The sequence below is a fragment of the Onychomys torridus genome, chromosome 4, assembly GCF_903995425.1.
Source record: "Onychomys torridus chromosome 4, mOncTor1.1, whole genome shotgun sequence".
Taxonomy (NCBI): Eukaryota; Metazoa; Chordata; class Mammalia; order Rodentia; family Cricetidae; genus Onychomys; species Onychomys torridus.
Genome location: NC_050446.1, coordinates 68,675,491 through 68,684,211, shown reverse-complemented (window position 1 = coordinate 68,684,211; position 8,721 = coordinate 68,675,491). Strand labels below are relative to the sequence as shown.

The window sequence follows — 8,721 nt, the reverse complement described above, 5'->3', positions numbered from 1 at the left end:
TGCCTTGCTGCCTGGGACAGGAGATTCAGCCCTGAAGGGACACATCAAGTTTCCTTGGTTTTAATCTCCCAAGGGGATCAGCAGCTGGCTTAAAGGGGAAACCCAGTAGATAGGATGTTTCTGTTTGTTAAATGATAAGTAAACAAACAAAGAAAAATATGACCCTCATCTATCCCATACTTGTTAGCTTGAGATTATTTCAACTCAGCACAATCATTTCTCATCTGGGTTCTGGGTTCAAACCTCAGTACTAGGCCTAGAGCCTATGCCAGGAAAGCACTCCTTGGCTGAACTCGGTCCTCATTCACCTGTGTGATCTTAACTGAGCAAGTGCATGTCTCTGAACCTCTCTTTGAGTGGGGATAATAATAATAATAGTTTTGACACATAAGATCAATGTGAGAACAAAAATCAGCACAATGGGACTCTGAGGTTAAGAGCACTGACTGCTCTTTCAAAGGTCCCAAGTTCAATTCCCAGCACCCACATGGCAGCTCACAACTGTCTGTAACTCAAATAGACATGAATGCAGGCAAAACACTAATGTTCATAAAAGAAAAATCAGCACAGTGTGTCTAATGTTCAAGGATGGGCAGGGTTATCATTCCCCTCCAGTTCCTTTAGTGGTCTGTCTTCCCATCACCTTGAAACTATACATGGTCAACCCTTTGAATCTTTGTTTCCATATACAAACTCCTCACTATCTCTTTGGCTCCTGAGTGCAACTCCAAGAGGGAGGCAGAAAAGGTAAATGACTCCATTTTACAGCATTTACTGATGCTTTCTTGAGAGTTTGCCTAAGACCACACAGTTAGTGGCCAAGCTGAGGTCAGAATCCAGATGTCCTTCCTCCAGGCCCACTGATCTTTTTTTCCTATGTTCAAGTCTAGGGCATTCTTGGGTCTGAGGGAAAGTTCTGAGATGGAAGAAGCTAGGGCTGGTGGTCAGCAGGGCTGGTGGTCAGCAGGGCTAGTGGGAGGCAGGGCTGGTAGGAGGCACGGCTGGTGGTCAGCAGGGCTAGTGGGAGGCAGGGCTGGTAGGAGGCAGGGCTGGTAGGAGGCAGGGCTGGTGGTCAGCAGGGCTGGTGGTCAGTAGGGCTGAGGGGCTGCAGGGCTGGTGGTCAGCAGGGCTGGTGGTCAGTAGGGCTGGTGGTCAGCAGGGCTGGTGGTCAGCAGGGCTGGTGGTCAGTAGGGCTGGTGGTCAGCAGGGCTGGGTCAGGGGGGGCTGCAGGGCTGGTGGTCAGCAGGGCTGGTGGTCAGCAGGGCTGGTGGTCAGCAGGGCTGGTGGTCAGCAGGGCTGGTGGGAGGCAGGGCTGGTGGTCAGCAGGGCTGGTGGTCAGAAGGGCTGAGGGGCTGCAGGGCTGGTGGTCAGCAGGGCTGGTGGGCGGCAGGGCTGGTGGTCAGCAGGGCTGGTGGGCTGCAGGGCTGGTGGTCAGCAGGGCTGGTGGTCAGCAGGGCTGGTGGGAGGCAGGGCTGGTGGGCTGCAGGGCTGGGGGGCTGCAGGGCTGGTGGGCTGCAGGGCTGGTGGTCAGCAGGGCTGGTGGGCTGCAGGGCTGAGGGGCTGCAGGGCTGGTGGGCTGCAGGGCTGGTGGGCTGCAGAGCTCTGCAAATGCTTCAATTCAGATGTGAGAAGCAGGAGTTGAGGTTACTGCTGGCTGTTCACCCCCTGCCCCATTCCCAGGTTCCTGCTCACAGGCCCTTCCTGTTTTGCTATGAACTCCAATTCCCATGGGTCCACATTAAAGCATAGGACAGGGGCCAGACAAGCAGCCAGAAGGACGAGAACAGAGATGAACAGGGAGGGCACGAGGGAAGGAAACAGAGGAAACAGGGCAAGAGTGAACATGGTGTGGGGGCGGGACAGAAAGAAGAGGGCGGGGAAGGACCAGAACACGAAGTAGAAAGGGGGTTTGGTGAAAGATGACAGGAAGCACAGGCTGAGCCAAGGGAACAGGCCGCGGCTGGGAACACGGGGAAGAAGGCAGCGGGCTGTGGGAGTCTTGCAAAATCTGCCGGGTATTCATTTCTCACATTCAGAAAAAGCCCCTCTGGCAGCCCCATCTTCAGCTTCTGCCTCTGGCTCTGGTTCCCTCTCGTCACAAGGTCGTCCCTCACAAGGCCTCCGCCCTGGTCTGGACAGTTATGAATCACGAGCACAAGGCTCTCTATTCTTCTCACGTGTTCCTTCCCCTATTTTCACAAGGACCTGTCACCCTGGGAAAGTAGAAACCACGGACGGCAGCCACAGAGTTTGGGACTGCTCAGTTCCAGTACCCACCAGGTACCCTGCTCTCTCCCCTTGCCCATGTCCCAGCATAGTGGCACACTCAGAGATGTCCCTGATATATACCCCATTTCAAGGAACTTGAGATGTAACATTGGCTTGAAGCCAATTTTCTAGGGGTTAAAGAAATGTCTCCCTCATCCATTCCTAATCCTGCTCCTTCCCCTGACTCCCTAACCACTTCCTAGGCCCCAGGAAGACACATACACAACCCAGTCTGGAGCCCACTGACCCAGGCTAGAGACAACTGCTGGACAGAGAGGCAGCGCAGCTCAGTTTCCTGTAAAAGAGGTAACATTGCCAGTTCCTCACCACCACAGCTACCCACCCCTTAAGGTTTCAGGTGGTGGAGGAGCTCGGCACAAAGGGAAGGGAGAGGGGGGAAGAAAAGAAAAAGAAAAAAAGGGTTGGGGATTTAGCTCAGTGGTAGAGCACTTGCCTTACAAGTGCAAGGCCCTGGGTTCGATCCTCAGCTCAAGAGAGAGAGAGAGAGAGAGAGAGAGAGAGAGAGAGAGAGAGAGAGAGAGAGAGAGAATGGAGAGGGAAAAATGGGGAAGGCTAAAACCTGTTGATGGTATCTCCACAGACTTTGCAGTGACTGACCACTGGGACTTCTGCCCCAAGCCAGGGCAAGCAATCAGGTGATCAGCAGCTAGAAGCACACATGTCCTACTTTACCAGCCCCACCCTCATGGCACAGTTCCATCAACCCACAGTGATAAGGCCCAGGCATCCCAGTCCTATGGGCTTTTCCCATGTTTTCTTGGTTGGCTCTTACAGAAAGCAACATCCCTGGGAACACCCTTGGGGAATCTTACAAGTCACATCTCTGATTCCTCCACCCCAAACTTCCAAAGGTTGCTTCTAGGCCCTGGCCAAATGTACCAGTAAATAACTCTCTCAAATGCAGAGTAAAGGGAACATTCTACTGTTGGTAGGAATGCAAACTTGTACAACCACTGTGGAAATCAGTATGGCGGTTTCTCAGAAAATTGAGAATCGATCTACCTCAAGACCCAGCCAATCCACTCTTGGGCATATACCCAAGGAATGCTTAACCATACCACAAAGATACATGCTCAACTATGTTCATAGCAGCACTATTTGTAATAGCCAGAATCTGGAAACAACCTAGATGCCCATCAACTGAAGAATGGATTAAGAAAATGTGGTACATATACACAGTGGAGTACTACTCAGCAGAGAAAAATAATGACAACATGAAATTTGCAGGCAAATAGATGGAACTAGAAAATATCATCCTGAGTGAGGTAACCCAGACTCAGAAGGACAAACATGGTATGTACTCACTCATAAGTGGATTCTATATATAAAGCAAAGAACAATCAGACTGCAACCCACAGAACCAGGGATGCGATATAGCAGGGGGAACCCTAGGATGACTGTGGCTTATAATAAGATTTGGTTTTACTCAATTACTGGGCAAGCCTCAATGAAACATTTCACTATTAGGATAAGAACTTATACTGTATTAAGCTGATAACAGAAAAATTAATTAATTAATTAATTTTAAAACTCCCTCAAAGGCAATCTTTCCCTCCAAGCAGGCCATAAAGTAAGATTTGCAGAAGTGGCCTGGGGCAGTTACTGTTTCTGGGTCCTTCTTTCAGTACTCTAGTTGAGTAGAAAGTGAGGGAACCGTCTTCCAGAGCCCTGGGAACCTGATCACATTGACTTCTGTCCAATCTCCTAATCACAAAACAAAGAAGAACCTGGGAACCACTGTTTTCTAACCCTGTATGTTCAGACATGATATAGAAGGCAGAACACAAAGAAGAAAAGTAGTATTTATTTAGGCTTTTCTGCATAATTTATTCTACATGTATTACATTTCATGTATTCTCACAGTAAATCTTAGGAGAAGGTTTCTAACAAGGTATAAATATCAAAACTGAATACAGGTAAAACTGATTCAAAAGCTTATGCTCCCAACTGGAGAATGCTTACCAGTTAAGGGCCCTTGCTGCTCCTACAGAAGACCCAAGTTCAGTTCCCTGTACCCATGCTGGGTGGCTCACAACCACCTGTAACTCCAGCTCCAGAGATCAGATGCCCTCTGCTGGCCTCCATGAGCACCTGCACTCATGTACATACATACACACATGTAGATACAGAAGTAAAAAATAAGCTCATACTCAATTCAAACTAAAATAAAATAAGCAAACCTACTTTATCCCATTATACAAAACTGTCTCCAGAAATGAGAAAAAAAGATGGTTAACTCACCTGGATTTAGGTTTGCATCTGCCAACACAGAGTAGAGCATCTGTTCTCAAACTCGACCTCACTGTCAGAAACTGATTTATGTAGCTGGAAGTTTTCCTGTGTCCCGCCCGGTCCTGCCAAGTAAGCACACAGAAGCTTATACCATGTGACTTACTGGTACTTTTACATCTTGCTTCTCCTGGTGGCGGCTAGCAGTGTCTTCCCCACAATCCTTTTTTCTTTTCCCTACCTCCCTTGGATTTTCCCACCTGGCTCCATTCTGCCCTGCCATAGGCCAATGCAGCTTTATTTATCAACCAATCAGAGCAACACATATTCACAGCGTACAGAAAGGCATCCCACAGCAGATTTATTTGGTCTGAAATAGGGCTGCAAATATCTATCCATGTACATGATGTTTTCTTTTTCCAATTGTAAGGAACCAAGGTGAGGATAACTTCAAATCATCTGTAGAAAATAATGCAAAGGCTGAGAAATCACAAAAGTAAAGCTTTGCTCTGGGCCCTACCATCAATGTGCAGTGCCCACATTATCCTGAAATCATTTCACACTACAAAGACTGAAATAACATCTGCTTCATCAATCCTTCCTGCACATGCTTACAGACAGACACAAAGAGGACAGACACTCTGGAGCAAGGGGGAAGAACTTGGCCTTGAACTTGCTATGTAACTGAAACTGTCCTTGAATTCCTGATCTTCCTGCCTCAATCTGCCATGTGCTGGGATAACAAAATAGTCTTAAAACAACCCCCTGAGATGTATGTGGAGGAGCCTGCCTATAACACCAGTACTTAAGAAGCAGTGGATGGAGGCTTTTAAGTCGTCAGCCTGCCTGACCCACAAAATGAGACCTTGTCTCAAAACAAACAAAAAACTCCCACTTACGCACTTGTTTTATTTGATGCCACTTATGCGAAAGGTTTCTTTTGATAAAAATCTCAAGGTAACTGGGGTTCCCCCATTGTGCTGTAAGCCTGTATTTAAGATCTCCTCCTTCCTTCAATAAATGACGTTCGACATTCCAAAAAAAAAAAAAAAAAAAAAAAGAGAGAGAGAGAGAATAAGAGGGGGTCAAGAACATGATGGGGAAACCCAGAGACAGCTGACCGGTGCTAGTTGGAGCTCACTGAATCCAGACTGACAGCTCAGGAACCTACATGGGACCAAACTAGGCCCGCTGAATGTGGGTGACAGTTGTGTGACTCTATCTGTTTGTGGGGTCCCTGGCAGCAGAACCAGGACTTATCCCAGGTACATGAACTGGCTTTATGGAACCCATTCCCTGTGGTGGGATACCTTGCTCAGCCTTGATACAATGGGGAGGGGCTAGGCTCTCCTTCAACTTGGTAGGCTGGACTTTGTTGACTACCATGGAAGGCCTTACTCACTCAGAGGAGTGGATGGAGGCAGATTGGGAGGGAGGTGAGGAGGCAGGAGAAGGGGAGGGAGGGGGAACTGGAGTTGGTATGTAAATTGGAAAAAATTTTAATAAATATATTTAGTAATAAAAAAATCCCAAGGTACTTTGGGGCTCCCATATATGCAGTCTGATTGGACAGCTTGTAAGAAACTGTCCATTACAGTGCTCTTCTTGGCAGTACATATACTAAAATTGGAACAATACCGAGAGATTTGCATAAGCCCTACACAAAAAATGACAAGAAAATTTGTGAAGCATTCTTTATTTATTTATTTTTTTTTTCAAGACAGGGTTTTTCTGTGTAGCTCTGACTGTCCTAGAACTAACTATGCCAGGCTGGCCTCAAACTCACAGAGGTCCACCTGCCTCTGCCTCCTGAGTGCTGGAAGTAGAAGCATGTACCACCATAGCCCAGTGCATTTTATGTTAAGGGGGTGGGCTGGTGAGATGGCTCAGCAGGGAAGGGACTTGCTGTCAAGCCTGACCACCTGAGTTCAGTCTTTAGAACCCACATTGTAGAAGGAGAGCATGGACTCCTGAGAGCTGTGTCTGACCTCCACACATACAACACATAGATACTTAAAAAAAACAAACAACTGATTATATACTAGAAATCAGGAAATTCCCATTTCAAACTAGGTGTGGCAGCACAAGCTTTGGACGTTTAGGAGATAAGGCAGGAATGAAAGGTCAAAACTAGCCTGCGTTACAAGGCAAGCTGCTAATCCTATCTGAAAGAAAGGGAGGGAACTCGGGGAAAGAAGAAGTTGGGCAGCACATGCTTGTAATTCCAGTACTCAGCAGGTAGGGACCAGAGGGTCAGAGGTGAGAGGCCAGCCTGGGCTATACGGAACCCATCTCAACAGACAAATAATAACAAAACCAGGCAAGTTTGAATTTCAATCCATTCTCTTAACTGTGTAAGCTTAGGCAAATAATTTCTCTCTGGATTGGCTTCCTAACATGATAAACATATGGAGGATCTTTGTGAATCATGTGAGATTATATGCAAAATGGTATTCTATGTTCATGTTAAAGGGCTAACTTTTCCTGTGACTTATAAGGGAACTTGTGGTTAAGAAAGTTAAGAACTAGGGAACCTGTGGTTAAGAAAGTTAAGAACTAGCCGGGTGTGGTGGTGTACGCCTTTAATCCCAGCATGCTGGAGGCAGAGGCAGGGGGAAATCTCCGAGTTCAAGGCCAGTATGGTCTACAGAGTGAGTTCCGGGACAGCCATGGCTACACAGAGAAGCCCTGCTTTGAAAAACAACAACAAAACAAACAACCAAAACAAACAAGGCTGGCGGGATGGCTTTGTTGTTAAGAGAACTGGTTACTCTGCCAGAACATCTAAGTTTTATTCCCAGCACCACACGGCTCTTCATAATCTATAGGGAATCGCACACCTTCTGGCCTTGGAGGGCACTGACACATGTTTCACAGATAGACATGCAGGTGAAACACCCATACACAGAAAATGCTTTGTTTTGTTGGTTTGTTTGTTGTGGTTTTTGGTTTTTGGAGACAGAGTTTCTCTGTGTAGCCATGGATGTCCTGGAACTTTTTCTGCAGGCCAGGCTAGCCTCAAACACAAATAGAGACCTGCCTGCCTCTGCCTTCTTGTGTGCTGGGACTAAAGACGTGTGTCACCACCTCCTGGTTAGGGGTTTGTTTTTTCTGTGTGTTTTTGTTTTGTTTTTAGTTAAAAACTAGTTTTCAAGCCTTCTTACTTTGCTCACTCAGTCTCTGTCAAGGTTGACTTTGGAAGTAAAGTTTAGGCAGTCAGTACACAATTTTACCTGGAGTCCTGGGACAATAAGTTCTCATCAGATTTGTTGGCAGATAATCTGAGGGGGGTGGTTGCTTATGGTAGAAAGATCTGCGTCAAAACATACCAAGGGCCTAAGATCTGATCTGCATTGTGTCATTATAAGGTTTGGAGTTACAAAATCTGGAGCCCAGGCTGGCTACCTGTCCCTAAATCCTAGAGGCTAATGTTTGACTGATTCTATGGAAATTCCAGTTACATGCCTGTATTAAACTACAGCCCCAGTTGACTGAAATTCTTCCCCTATGAATTCGATGCGATGGGTTTGGGAAATCTGAACATCCTATACAACCCAAGTCCCCTGAGAGGAAGCATGATGTTTTGAGCCTTATTTAACTTAGGAATGGGCAAACACAGGGAAAGGGATAAAACTGGGGAGTGAGAGAGCAACTAAAGGTTTGTTCAGGAAATGAATGGTAGACTAGACTGGACCAATCTCAAAGACACAGGGAATCCAAGGATCTGTTTACATGCAGTACCCTACACCCCAAACAAGACCACTTAGGGAAACCGTGCCAGAGCTAAGGCTCAAACTACACATAGAAGACAGGCGTAGAAAGGGAGGCCCTATACTCCCCACACCTCACTCCAATTCTGCACCAGCTGAGGCTCCAGGATCACTCTAAGAAGCACTCCTCAGAGGAGGCGCTAGCTCTCCAGACTAAGACCCTGCCCAGGGCAAGCACCAGGCTGGTAAAGAAGAGGCAAGCCTGACCTAGGACCTCTAAAACAACGAGGTCCTTAAGCCTGTTCTGTCCGGAATATCGCACTACATTCCCAAGCTCGTCCATCACCGCCGATCGAAAAACCTTCTCCGAGAGCGTTCCCTCCCAAATTTCGCGTACGCCCACCAGACTTTTTCACACACCCCGCCCGCCGCTAGAAAGATGGCGAAGATACACTTCCGGCAAGTGTTCTTACGAATGCTTCCGGGCGTCTGC

The 8,721-nt window shown here is 47.3% G+C and overlaps 1 non-coding gene across 1 annotated transcript; it reads left to right on the top strand.

Moving 5' to 3' along the window:
* The first annotated feature begins 6,114 nt into the window (after positions 1-6,114).
* Positions 6,115-6,221, top strand: LOC118583254. Its single transcript, XR_004944844.1, has one exon. It is a non-coding gene; the product is annotated as a U6 spliceosomal RNA (small nuclear RNA).
* Positions 6,222-8,721: the final 2,500 nt, after the last annotated feature.